Source organism: Heteronotia binoei, chromosome 5 (assembly GCF_032191835.1).
Source record: "Heteronotia binoei isolate CCM8104 ecotype False Entrance Well chromosome 5, APGP_CSIRO_Hbin_v1, whole genome shotgun sequence".
NCBI classification, from domain to species: domain Eukaryota; kingdom Metazoa; phylum Chordata; class Lepidosauria; order Squamata; family Gekkonidae; genus Heteronotia; species Heteronotia binoei.
Genome location: NC_083227.1, coordinates 16975842 through 16988405, shown reverse-complemented (window position 1 = coordinate 16988405; position 12564 = coordinate 16975842). Strand labels below are relative to the sequence as shown.

The window sequence follows — 12564 nt, the reverse complement described above, 5'->3', positions numbered from 1 at the left end:
GCCCCGACGGCGCCCGCGGTACAGGCGGCGTGGGGTCGGCCGCGGTGGCGGTCCCTTCTCTCTGCGGCGGCGTGGGGCCCCGCAGCCGGCGGACGGCGGTCGTCCCCGGCTGGCGCGCGTCCCCCCCCCCACTCCTCTGCGAGCGCACGGGCCTCCCCGATCGCGGGGAAACCCTCCCGGCGGCTGCGCGAAAGTGGGGGGTGGTGGCGAGGTCAGGGCCGAGCTGCGGCATGCGCCCCCCCCCCGGGCGGCGGGGCCGGCGCGGACGGTCGGTCGCCGTCCGCACCCCGGCTTCGCCCCCGGCGGGCCCCCCTCCCGACCCCACGGTGGGCGAGAGGGGAACGAAGAAAAGGGTTTCCCCACACACCTCGGCTGGGTACCTGGCGCCCTCCGGGGCGGAGGTTCAAAGACTCCGGCGGTCCGTCCCGTCCCCGCGCGGGCCGGGCGGGCGGGCCGAGGGACGGCTGGGTCGGCCGAGCCCCCCGTCCCGAGCGCCGCGCCGTGCGCGACGCGCCGAGCGCCCAGCCCCGTGAAACGTTAAACCCCTCGTGTTTGTTAAACGGAATGAGGCAACCCCCGACGGGCGGCCGGAGGGGATGGCTTGAGCCCCCGCTCGCCCGCAGCCGGGACGGCGGCCGACCTCCGCGCGGGCGGAGCCGGCCCGCCCCGGCCCGAAACGAAAAGCCACCAAAAATACGAACAAAACCGTACAACTCTTAGCGGTGGATCACTCGGCTCGTGCGTCGATGAAGAACGCAGCTAGCTGCGAGAATTAATGTGAATTGCAGGACACATTGATCATCGACACTTCGAACGCACTTGCGGCCCCGGGTTCCTCCCGGGGCCACGCCTGTCTGAGCGTCGCTCCGAGATCAATCGCCCCTCCGGCGCCCGAAGCCCCCTCTGACGAGGCGGGGTTCGTGCGCCGCGGGCGCGGCTGGGGCTTTCGCGGGCGCCCTCCCTCCGCGGAGGCGGGCCCTCGTCCCCCTAAAGGCAGATCCAGGTTCCCCCGCGAGCGCCCGCTCCGGGAGGTCCGTCCCTCGCCGCGGCGTCGGTCTTTGCGCGGACGGGGACGCCGATCTCGCGCCTGCCCCTCGCGGGTCTAGGCGCGGGGCCCCCGGCGTCCGCGTCCGTCGGCCGTCGCCCGGGTGGGGTCCGCCCGCGCGGCTGTCTGTGGACGCACAGAACTTGCCCGCGCGGGGCCGGGTCCCGCGCGCGAGGGCCACGCTCCCCGCCGGGCGCCTCGCTCCCACGGGCGGAACGCCATCCCCGGGAAGTCGGCGGCGGGGGGAGGGCGAAAGGGAGGCTCCCGGGCACGCCCGTCGCCTCTCCGCCGCCCTCCGCCCGCTCCGCGCTCGGGCTCCCTCCTTCGCTCGCGACCTCAGGTCAGACGCGGCGACCCGCTGAATTTAAGCATATTAGTCAGCGGAGGAAAAGAAACTAACCAGGATTCCCTCAGTAACGGCGAGTGAACAGGGAAGAGCCCAGCGCCGAATCCCCGCCCCGCGGTGGGGCGCGGGAAATGTGGCGTACAGAAGACCCTCTCCCCGGCGACGCTCTCGTGGTGGGGGCCCAAGTCCTTCTGATCGAGGCACAGCCCGCGGATGGTGTGAGGCCGGTAGCGGCCCCCGGCGCGCCGGGACCGGGTCTTCTCGGAGTCGCGTTGCTTGGGAATGCAGCCCAAAGCGGCGGCACCCTCCCCCGGGCTCCGGACCGCGCGCCCCGTCGACGACGGAGGCCGCGCGGGACGCCCCGTGGGGGGGACCCACGGATGCCGCGGCCCACCGCTCCGGCGGGGGAAAGCGGCGGCCGAACGGCCCAGAACGGCCCTTCCCTCCGGATTGACGCCCCCTCCTCGCGTCCCGGGCCCTCGCGCGGGCGACGGCGCGGGCCGGCCGAAGGAAGGCCGGCAGTCCCCCCTCCCGCCTCCCGACGGCGGGGACGTGGCGGGGGACTCGCGGCCCGAAGCGGCCGGCCCCTCCGCCGTCGAACGACGCGGTTCGGGCGGGGGACGGGCGTCTCTCCGCGGAGGCCTCGCTTCCGGTCCGGCGGACTCGGCGGGCGTCCCGGCGCGCGCGAGGGCCACGCTCCCCGCCGGGCGCCTCGCTCCCACGGGCGGAACGCCATCCCCGGGAAGTCGGCGGCGGGGGGAGGGCGAAAGGGAGGCTCGCGGGCACGCCCGTGGCCTCTCCGCCGCTTTCCGCCCGCTCCGCGCTCGGGCTCCCTCCTTCGCTCGCGACCTCAGGTCAGACGCGGCGACCCGCTGAATTTAAGCATATTAGTCACCCCACTGCCTCCCTGGCTGGTTTCCTACTTCTAATATATTTGAAGAAATTTTTATTGTTGGTCTTTATGTTTTTTGCAATATGCTCCTCATAGTCCCTTTTTGCCTGCCTGATCACAGTCTTGCATTTGATTTGCCACAGCCTGTGTTCCCTTTCATTAATCTCACTTGGACTGGTTTTCCACCGTTTAAAGGAGTCTTTGTTACCTTTTACAGCTTCCATTACTTTGTTTGTTAACCATGCAGGCCTTTTCTTATACCTGTTTGTGCCTTTCCTAACTTGTGGTATGTATTTTATCTGAGCTTCTTGGATTATAGTTTTAAATAGTGTCCAAGCTTCCTCAAGGGTTTTGACCATATTTACCTTTTCTTTCAGTTTCCTCCTCACATGCCTCTTCATCTCAGAGAATCTACCCCTTTTAAAGTTAAACGTGGTTGTGACGGTCTTTTTGGGCAACTCCCTATTTATACAAACGGTGAAATCAATAACATTATGATCACTGCTCCCAAGCAGCGCGATCACTTTTACATCTCTCACCAAGTCTTGGGCATTACTTAGGACCAAATCCAGGATTGCCCCACCCCTAGTAGGTTCTGAGACCATCTGCTCCATAGCACAGTCATTGAGAGCATCAAGAAGCTCAATCTCTTTCTCTCGACCAGAACACATATTGACCCAATCAATCTGCGGGTAGTTAAAATCACCTATTACGACACAGTTTTTACGTTTAGCCGCTATCTTTAAGCCTTCCATCATATTATAATCGTCCTCTCTCTTTTGATTTGGTGGGCGATAACAAACTCCCATAGTTAAATTTCCTTTTGGGCCCTCTATTTCAACCCAAAGCATTTCTAAAAGGGAATCTAATTCTCTGACCTCAGTCTTACTGGACCGTATATCCTCTCTGACATACAGAGCCACCCCACCTCCAACCCTTCCCTCCCTATCCTTCCGATATAACTTATATCCAGGAATCACCGTATCCCACTGATTCTCCTCATTCCACCAAGTTTCTGAAATTCCCACAATGTCTATGTTTTCTCCCAACACTAAACATTCCAATTCACCAATTTTACTTCGAACACTTCTAGCATTTGCATACAAACATCTATAATTTCCCAGGCAAGCTAGGCCCGCCACCTCCCTCTTGCCGCCTCGAGACTCTGGCAGACAGTCCATACTGTTTGTCACCATCACAGTGGACAACTCTGGTCCGTTACCCGGTAGAAAAATAGCAGCCAACCTTTCATCTCTTTGAGACGAGTCCTCCCGAACCAGAGACAATTCATCTCCTGTCAGCTTTCCCCCAAGATTTAGTTTAAAAACTGCTCTGCCACCTTTTTGATTTTAAGCGCCAGCAGCCTGGTTCCATCCGGAGACAAGTGGAGACCGTCTCTTTTGTACAGCTTTCGCTTGTTCCAGAAAGCATCCCAGTGCCTAACAAACTTAAACCCTTCCTCCTTACACCATCGTCTCATCCACACATTGAGACTTCTAATTTGTGCCTGTCTCTCCTGCCCTGCACGTGGAACAGGTAGCACTTCTGAGAAGGCTAACTTGGAGGTCCTGGCCTTAAGTCTCCCACCTAGCAGCCTAAATTTTTCCTCCAGGACCTCACGACTGCATTTCCCCACAGCGTTGGTGCCAACATGCACCACGACCACAGGCTCCTCCCCAGCACTGTCTATCAGCCTATCTACTACATGCGTAATGTCCGCTACCTTCGCACCAGGCAGGCAAGTCACCATACGGTCAGTACGCGGTTTCGCCACCCAGCTGTCTACTTGCCTAAGGATCGAATCACCAACTACCAAGACCCCTCCTCTCCCCCTGCGCAGGGATGGTTCCTTGGCACGAAAGGATACCCGCTCACCAGCCGAAGAAGAGGTCCCTTCTGAGAGCGCATTCCCCTTTTCCTCAGCAAGGTGCCCTGTTCCCTCTCTGGCAGCAACGGGGCTGCCACGTTCAGTGCAGGGGTCATCTAATACACCCCCGAGAGTCTTCCCCAAGTGCCTAACTGACCGTCTCTGCTTCTCCAGGGCAGTCACCTCGGCCTCAAGGGTACGAACTCGTTCCCTGAGGACCAGGAGCTCCTTGCATCGAGCACACACCCAAGACTTCTGTCCTGTGGGCAGATAGTCATACATGTGACACTCAATGCAAAACACTGGAAAGCCCCCACCCCCCTGCTGGCATTCTACCTTCATGATATATATATTTTTTAAAATATACAGTCCTCTTTAAATGCTGTTGTTTAAGTGGCTCCCCTTCTGGAGGGTCAACTTACCTTATAGGGAGAACAAGGAAATCAGGGATCTGGGTTCCTGGTCCTTAGGGAGCCCCTAGGCGAAGAGCCACAGGCCAAGAGCCCTTTGGCTCGCGCCTTTGGCAAAGCGCAGCTTAAAATGCAAAGAGGGTGGAGCAGACCACTCCTAAGCAATCATCAACAATCACTCTCAATCTCTTTCACCTTTTGCCCACTCAACCAAATAAAGAGCAGTTCCCCAGCTATCAGAACTCAGACTTTTAAGCAGTCACACAAACCTCAGAATGAAGTCTTCCAAAACTCAGTCTCCAGCTGTCTCAGCTTATTAGAGCTGTTCTGCCCTGTTCTGCTGTCTCTCTCAAGCTTCTCTGAGATGCCCAGCAGACATTCAACCTCCCCTTTCTGATAACCCTGAAGCAGGAGAAAAAAAAAATTAAAACCACCCATACCAGCCTGCTATTTTGGGGAAATTTTGACAGGCTGCTGGGTTGTGCTGGAAGTCATGAATGCAAAAAACTTAGTTTTGATTACAGAACAGAGCCTTTGTGGCAAATACATTTTGCTTTGTGGAAAAAAGGTGCAGGAGAAACTCATTTTCTTGGGAGCAGAGAAGACACGAGAGAGTGCTGGGGTGTTTACAAAGTTTTCTGAACATGATAGCATCAGCTAATGCAAGTCAGTTTTTTAAGTTATTGTAAAAGACCATGGTTGCTTAGCCAGACTGCTAACATCTGGGCCTGGTTTTGGGGTAGAAGAGATCTGGATAGGATTGCTAGATGCAGTTGTCGCACTTGCAGGGGGGATTTGGGGGGCAGTCTGGAAGTGGGTGGGGTGGGGACACTCTGATATAATGATTCTACAGTATGAGCCCCATTTTATCCATAGTGTCCCCCCAACCCTATCAGAACCATTTCACACTGGCATTGCTCTTTGGGGGTGAGGCTTCTCAAGCTAGCCAGCTGGCTACCAGCAGGCAAAAACTTCCAAAATTGGGGGATCTCCTGCCATCTGAGAACCCTAGATCTGGACCAGATGACATGTCTGTTCTGTGGGGAATGCAGAACACTCTGGGATTCTTCAGTCCCATGGGAAGGTCATGTTCACACCCTGCATATTCTCCCGATAGACACGGTCAAAGAGTTCACTTTGTGCCACAGTCAAGTGGTTCTTCCAGTCCCCAGAGATTCTTGGAATAATACAAGAGGAGCCAGTTAACACAAAGGGAATGCACAAGAACTCCATGTTGGTGGTACAACCTCCTGCAAGGACTCTGCCACTTTAGAAACAGCAACTTGTAATAAGTTCTGAGGAGATGGCAGCATGAAACAGCAGGGACTCCAGGAGGGTTTTTTAAAATTGGAAGTTGCTGCTTCTAATGTGGCACAGTCCTTGCCTGAAGTTGTACCACCACAGGCTCCATGGCTGGAATAACCCATTCAGAAACTTTCTTTCACACACACATGCGCACACACAGAAGAAAATGGAACTTTCTATTTGACTCTTACACAAAGAGCCTGCCAGTCAGCATTAGCGTCAGACTGAGATCTGGGAGGCCCAACTTCGAATCCAGTTTGGTGTAGTGGTTAAGTGCATGGACTCTTATCTGGCAGAACTGGGTTTGATTCCCCACTTCTCCACTTGCAGCTGCTGGAGTCGCCTCGGGTCAGTCATAGCTCTCACAGAGCTGTCCTTGAAAGGGCAGCTTCTGGGAGAGCTCTCTCAGCTCCACCCACCTCACAGGGAGTCTGTTGTGGGGGAAGAAGGTAGTGAGCCGCTCTCTGAGATTCAGAGTGAAGTGTGGGGTATAAATCCAATATCATCTTCATCATCATCCCCCCTCTGCCATAGAAGATAACTGTGTCCCCTTGGGCCAGTCATTGTCCCTCAGTCTCACCTACCTCATTGGGTTGCTGTGAGGGTAAAATGAAGGAGGACAGAACAGTGTTGTAACTCACTTTAGTTCCCCCATTGGGTCAAAAAACGGAGTCCAGATATACATAAATAAAGGACATCCCTATCCTTTCACCTTCTGCCACTATTTCAGAACTTATATGACTGGGCAGCTGTAGAGTTCACTTCACTGAACTCACAGAGTTTACCTCACACTACTTCTACAGTGTATTGGTCCATGAAAATCTGAAGAAGAAGATATTGGATTTATATCCCACCCTATACTCTGAATCTCAGAGTCTCAGAGCGGTCACAATCTCCTTTCCCTTTCCCTCCGCACACACCCTGTGAGGTAGGTGGGGCTGAGAGAGCTCTCACAGCAGCTGCCCTTTCAAGGACAACTTCCACAAAAGCTATGGCTGACCCAAGGCCATTCCAGCAGCTGCAAGTGGAGGAGTGGGGAATCAAACCTGGTTCTTCCAGACAAGAGTCCACACACTTAATCACTACACCAAACTGACTCTCAAATGGGCAAATGGGAGGGGGGGGGGAAGGAAACAGAAAAACAAAGCTAGAGTCTGCAGCCCAGATTTCCTGTTCATCTGCTTTTAGCCCTATCTTAATGCATCTCAGTTCTCACTGGGATCCCCCTCTGAGGTAGAGTCAGTATCTTTGTCCCTTCTGGGATTGCCCATAGACTTTTGATGCATTTAAATGCAGAGATTGGGAGAACTTTACATGCAGATTTTCTGCCCGTTAATGGCTAGAGGAGCCGCCAGGCCCTAGTGTAGACAAGCACTGTCTCCAAACAGCCGCTTTACAGAGGACACAGGTTGGGTCTTGGGTGTCCACTCTCTGCAGTCAGATGTGAGTAGTGGATTCTCCAAAACCAAGAAAGAACCACAGTTTGAAATGGATGGTAATGGGAAACTGTATAGCGCAATAAGGAATAATTGTGACAACAATTTCTGTACCAACCTCTAGTGTATTGCAATAAAGAAAATAAATGTAGCTGACAAATAGGCACTGTTCATAAGATTAAACACATAATGTCCATAAACAATATCAGTGCACAGTCCAAGTACTATTCCAAAATTATCCTGAAATGGATCATTGAAGAATAACAAAGGAATGGACGCTGCAGCCAATTCAAGAAGCTCAGGACTGGTTTCGGTAAAGACACCGTCTTCAACTTTTAAGCTCCATCTGCAGCCATTACAATCATGAATATCTGTTGGCTATGGAAGCTTCAGTCTGTATTCATTCAAGTAGAAATAGTGCAAACACTTTGTAGCTGGAACTGAGCTTCTGTGGCTGCTACCACTTCTATGGCATTGAATTCCACGTGTTATTTATTCTTTGGGTGAAGAAAGAAGTGCATGCATAAGATACTGAGGGGAACTGCAACTCTCCTCTGACTTGCACAAAGGCTGGGAGACCCTGAACCCAACCTATAATGTATATATAATAACCTTCACTCCCTGAAGTTCCAGCAAAAGTACACAAACAAGCCCTAAAGATCCCTTCAGCTCTACTTGTTACCTTTTCTCATGAGTTTCCCCTTCTTTTGGTCCATTAAGAGATCTCCAACTAAGGTGAAATTGGACAGCTTGTTATCCTTCATCTCCTGGAAAGATTGAACTGGCATAATTCCCTTGGCATGGTTGAACGCAATAGTGATCCCGCACAAAAAAGGTGATCACACTAACCCTGCTAATTACAGGCCAATTAGTCTATTCTCCATCATTGGCAAGCTTTACTCCAAACATCTATTAGTCAAGCTCAATCTCTGGATGTTGCAGGAAAACATTCTAGGCCCTGAACAGTTGGGCTTCTGCAAAGGGAAGACCACTGCATTACCCTATCCCATCTAGTCAACAAGTACACTGTGCATAATAACCAGAAATTATTTGTTGCTTTTTTAGATTTAAAAGGCGCATTTGATTCAGTTGACAGGGACCTCTTATGGATTAAGCTAGATAAACTAAACATGGATAAAAGACTCCTTATGCTTATTAAGAGATTACACACTTCTACCACCTGCCAGATCAAATGCTCATTAGCAGGCAACTTAACATCGAAGATTGCTGCCAAAAGGGTGTCAAACAGGGTTGCATTTTGGCTCCCTTTTTATTCAATCTGGCTATTTAGTTGTCTGGTCCTGACTGCCATAGTCCAAAACTCGGTGCATTACATGTACCCTTGTTACTTTATGCTGACGATACGGTGCTGTTGTCCTGCTCTAGAGTGGTCTTAAGACGTCTGTTGTCCTGTTGTGTTCTGTATTTTGCTAGTAATAAGCTCCAGCTCAATTATGATAAGTCCAAAATCTTAGTTTTCTCAAAAAAGTGGAGACTTTACAAATGGGTTACTGATGGTAAAGAGATAGAGCAAGTCAAGTATTTTAAATACTTAGGTGTTTATTTTCAATATAATGTGACTTGGTCTACCCATCGCAAGTATGCAGCGAAGATAGCTAACATCAGTGCATCTGCCATAGCTCACTTTTTTTTATGGCAGAGGTAACCAATTTGTGCCAGCTGCCATAAAAATATTCAAAGTCAAAGTGATTTCACCTTGTAACAAGAGTTTCCTTCCCACACCCAATTAGATGATCTGAACTAAATTTTAAAGGCTCTGCCTGTGTAAAACTTTTTAGGAGCATAGCCCTCCAGGATTTATCTATTGAAAGGAGATTATCAGTCTTTAATTCTGGTCATACAGAAGAGTAAAAACAAATTGAGGTTGACTTCTCATTTAAAAAAATATTGTATGTTTTTGAGTCAACTCTCAAAAAGTGCATTTTCTCTCAACAATCGTTTTGCCTTTAACCCAGTGTTAGCCTCTCTGTGTGTGCTCTAATTAGAGCTGCTAAGCTCCCGCCAGGGCAGGGGATTCCCCACCCTGGAGGGCCCCAATGCGTTGGCAAGGAGCAGGTCCCCGGGGGGATCCCCACCCCCAAAGAGCCCCGTCAGTGTGTACCATCCCTGGTGCAATGACATCACCCGAAAGTGATTTTGTCACGCTGGGGGTGCTCTAGGACTCACACTAGAAACTATGGTGTCATAGAGTTTTACCCGAAACCTAGAGCGTTTCTGGTGCAACACTTTAGGAATCGCACTAGAAACTCTATGGTACCGTAGAGTTTTACCGTGAGTCCTAGAGTACCCCCGGCACGATGATGTCACTTCTGGGTGATGTCACAGCGGCGGAGGGACTTGACAATCCTAGCTCTAATGTGATAAGTTTCCATTGCCATAGAGTGTAATAAATACCTGTAGTACTTTTAAATTGCTAAACTCAACCTTTGAGTACCCACCATTCTTTGGAGGTCCTCCCATCCAAATACAAACCAGGGCCAACCCTGCTTAGCTTGTGAGGACTGACAAGATAGAGCTAGCCTGGGCTGTCTGGGTCAGAAAGATGAAAATATTTAAAAAAGGTTTAGTTGAAAAGTGCTTGCACTTGCAAACTCATCAAGAAAAGGTTAGTGATATCACGGCTACTGCCACAACCTCTTCTGCCTCCCCTCCCCACCCCATCGCGTTTGTTTTGCAATGCATGCCTTTCACCTACAGTGGACCAAGCTAAATATTTCTCTCCTCTCAGAAAATCATTAACAGGATCACAAGAATGGGAGTGTTTTTTCCCCAAAGAGCTGGCTACTCTGAACATTCTTCACTGGCAAGATTCCCCCTGACTTAAGCCCATTTCTCCAACCTAAGACCACAAGGAGGAAGCCACAATATGGATATTCTTTGCTGAAAAGCTGGTGTGGGTTTTGTCAAGGTGACCAAACACGATCTGTGAAGGCTCTCCAGAAATATCACTCCAAGTGCTACGACGTAGAGATTTTTCTACACAGATTCATGTGGGTCATCATGCTTGTCTGAAGCAACAGGACAAAGTTTAAGTCCAGGGGCACCTTCAAGACCAACAAAGTTTACTTCTGGATATAGACTTTTGTGATGAAGTGTGCATGCACACAAAAGCATATAGAATTAAACTTTATTGACGTTGACGGTGCCCCTGGATTCAAACTTTGTTCCTTTTCTACACAAACACTATTCACAGGTAGTAACGTGTTCAGATGGCCAAGGAATTCCACACATACTCTTTTATTATTTACCTTGTTTTTCTCCCAATGGGGACCCAAGCAGCTTACATCATTCTCCTGCCTCCATTTTCCCCTCACAGCAACACTATGAGGTAGCTTAGGGCTGAGAGAATGACTGGCCCAATGTCACCAAATGAGCTTCCATAGTAGAGTGTTGGATTGGAACCTGGGTATCCGAAATCCTGGTCCAAAGTTGTAACCACTTCACCTCGCTGTCTGTGCTGGGAGTCATTTAGACATCACTGAATTTCTCAAGGGAAATCTGAACTCCATCACAGACATCCCTTTGGTCATTTAAATGTTTACATTATCCAGGGTGAAATATGTAGATTCTACTGCATGGTGTAGTAGTTAAGCATGGACTGTAATCTGGAGAACCCAGTTTGATTCCCCACTCCTCCTCAATGTGAAACCTACTGGGGGGTATTGGGCCAGTCACGGTTCTCTCACAGCTCTTTTAGCCCCATTTACCTCACGGGGTGCATGTTGTGGGGAGACAAAGGGGAGGTGATTGTAAGTCACTTTGGGACTCCTTAAGGAAGAAGACTGCAGATTGATACCACACCATTCTCTCTGAATTAGAGACTCAGAGCAACTTACAATCTCCTTTATCTTCTCCCCCCACAACAGACACCACGTGAGGTAGGTAGGGCTGAGAGAGCTCTCACAGCAGCTGCCCTTTCAAGGACAACTCCTGCGATAGGTATGGCTCACCCAAGGCTATTTCAGCAGCTATAAGTGGAGGAGAGAAAGAGAAAAGCAGTGGAAGAGAAAAGCAGGATATAAAAACCCACTGTTCTTCTTGGGTTTTTATCTTTTTTTAAATCCTCTTTATCCAGCCTTAGAACAGGGAACAAAATCAGAATTTGTCTCATAACAAGTTCAAGAGTTGCTATAAGCCCTAAGGAATGCCATCTTCTCCCCTCAGGCTGGCACCGCTGATTTTTGTCGATGTATCTTCAAGGGGTTTCCTCCCCTTCTCTGTGCCAACATCCTGTGTGGCTCCCTTCCATCCATTTTCATCCACCTTACCTGATTTGGGGTAAGTGATGCTAAATATATCATCGTCCTGTACTTGAAATTCATTTTCCACATAGTTGATGCTTTCCTCTGTGAACATTTGCATGGGGAAAAGGATCCCCTTGTGGGTGAAATAGGCTACTGATGACATTGCAAACTACAGAGAAAAGAGAGAGAAGCAAAATTTACCAGGCTACCTCTGTGAACCAGGATTTTCACAAAGATTAAAGAGGGTATCTTGTGTTACCCAAAGCATCACAATCCCACTGAACTTCAAATATGCTCCTTCAGCTCAGAAACAGTGACCCTTGTTGTTGTGTCCTAGGCTCAAATGGGAGAACTGTTACTTTTGGAGGGAACTGTTACTTTTGGAGGGAAGCTGAACAAGCCAAGCTTGTACTCCACACCAGGGTTCCAGAGAAGGCCTAAGCGTGCCCAATCAGGGGAAGGATTGAAACATAAGTAGCCAATCAACATCTAGGCTCATACTGTACCCTGATAGGCCCTTAGGCCCCTGTAAATAGCCAATCCATGTACATAGTTAAGGACCAATCAGAAGGGGGCAAGAATTGTATAAAGGAGCGGGAGGTTTGAATAGAGCTCAGTCTGTGTTGTGTTCCTGAAGTAAAGCTTGCTGAAATCACTCTCCGACTCTGGTCTCTTACTGCGTTGACCCCAGTACTTTACACTCGTCATCCCCATACTATTCTGGACATAGCTAAACAGTCTGTTCAAAACACAAGAACCCTGTTGCATTATAAACAAGGGCACTCAGTACCTCTGAACCCCAGAGCAACAGGGCTGTGTTCCTTAACTTTGCCCCCAGAGCTACTCGTTTAAGAACAATTTAGACTGCTGCTGCAGACATTTGCATTATGTTGTTTGTTCCAGTTATTTCTTCCTGGTGTGTGTCCACCCTCCTCATCCAAGAAGGTGAAGCTTTACCAGTTACAGTCAGGAAGCTGCCGCTAGTCACACTTTCTCCT

The 12564-nt window shown here is 50.6% G+C and overlaps 1 non-coding gene and 1 pseudogene across 1 annotated transcript; one reads left to right on the top strand and one right to left on the bottom strand.

Annotated features, from left to right (window-relative positions):
• LOC132571769 (sulfotransferase 2B1-like) overlaps positions 1-12274 on the bottom strand; it is an 81327-nt pseudogene extending 69053 nt beyond the window's left edge.
• Positions 712-864, top strand: LOC132573064 (5.8S ribosomal RNA). The gene has a single exon (XR_009555480.1). It is a non-coding gene; the product is annotated as a 5.8S ribosomal RNA (ribosomal RNA).
• Positions 12275-12564: the final 290 nt, after the last annotated feature.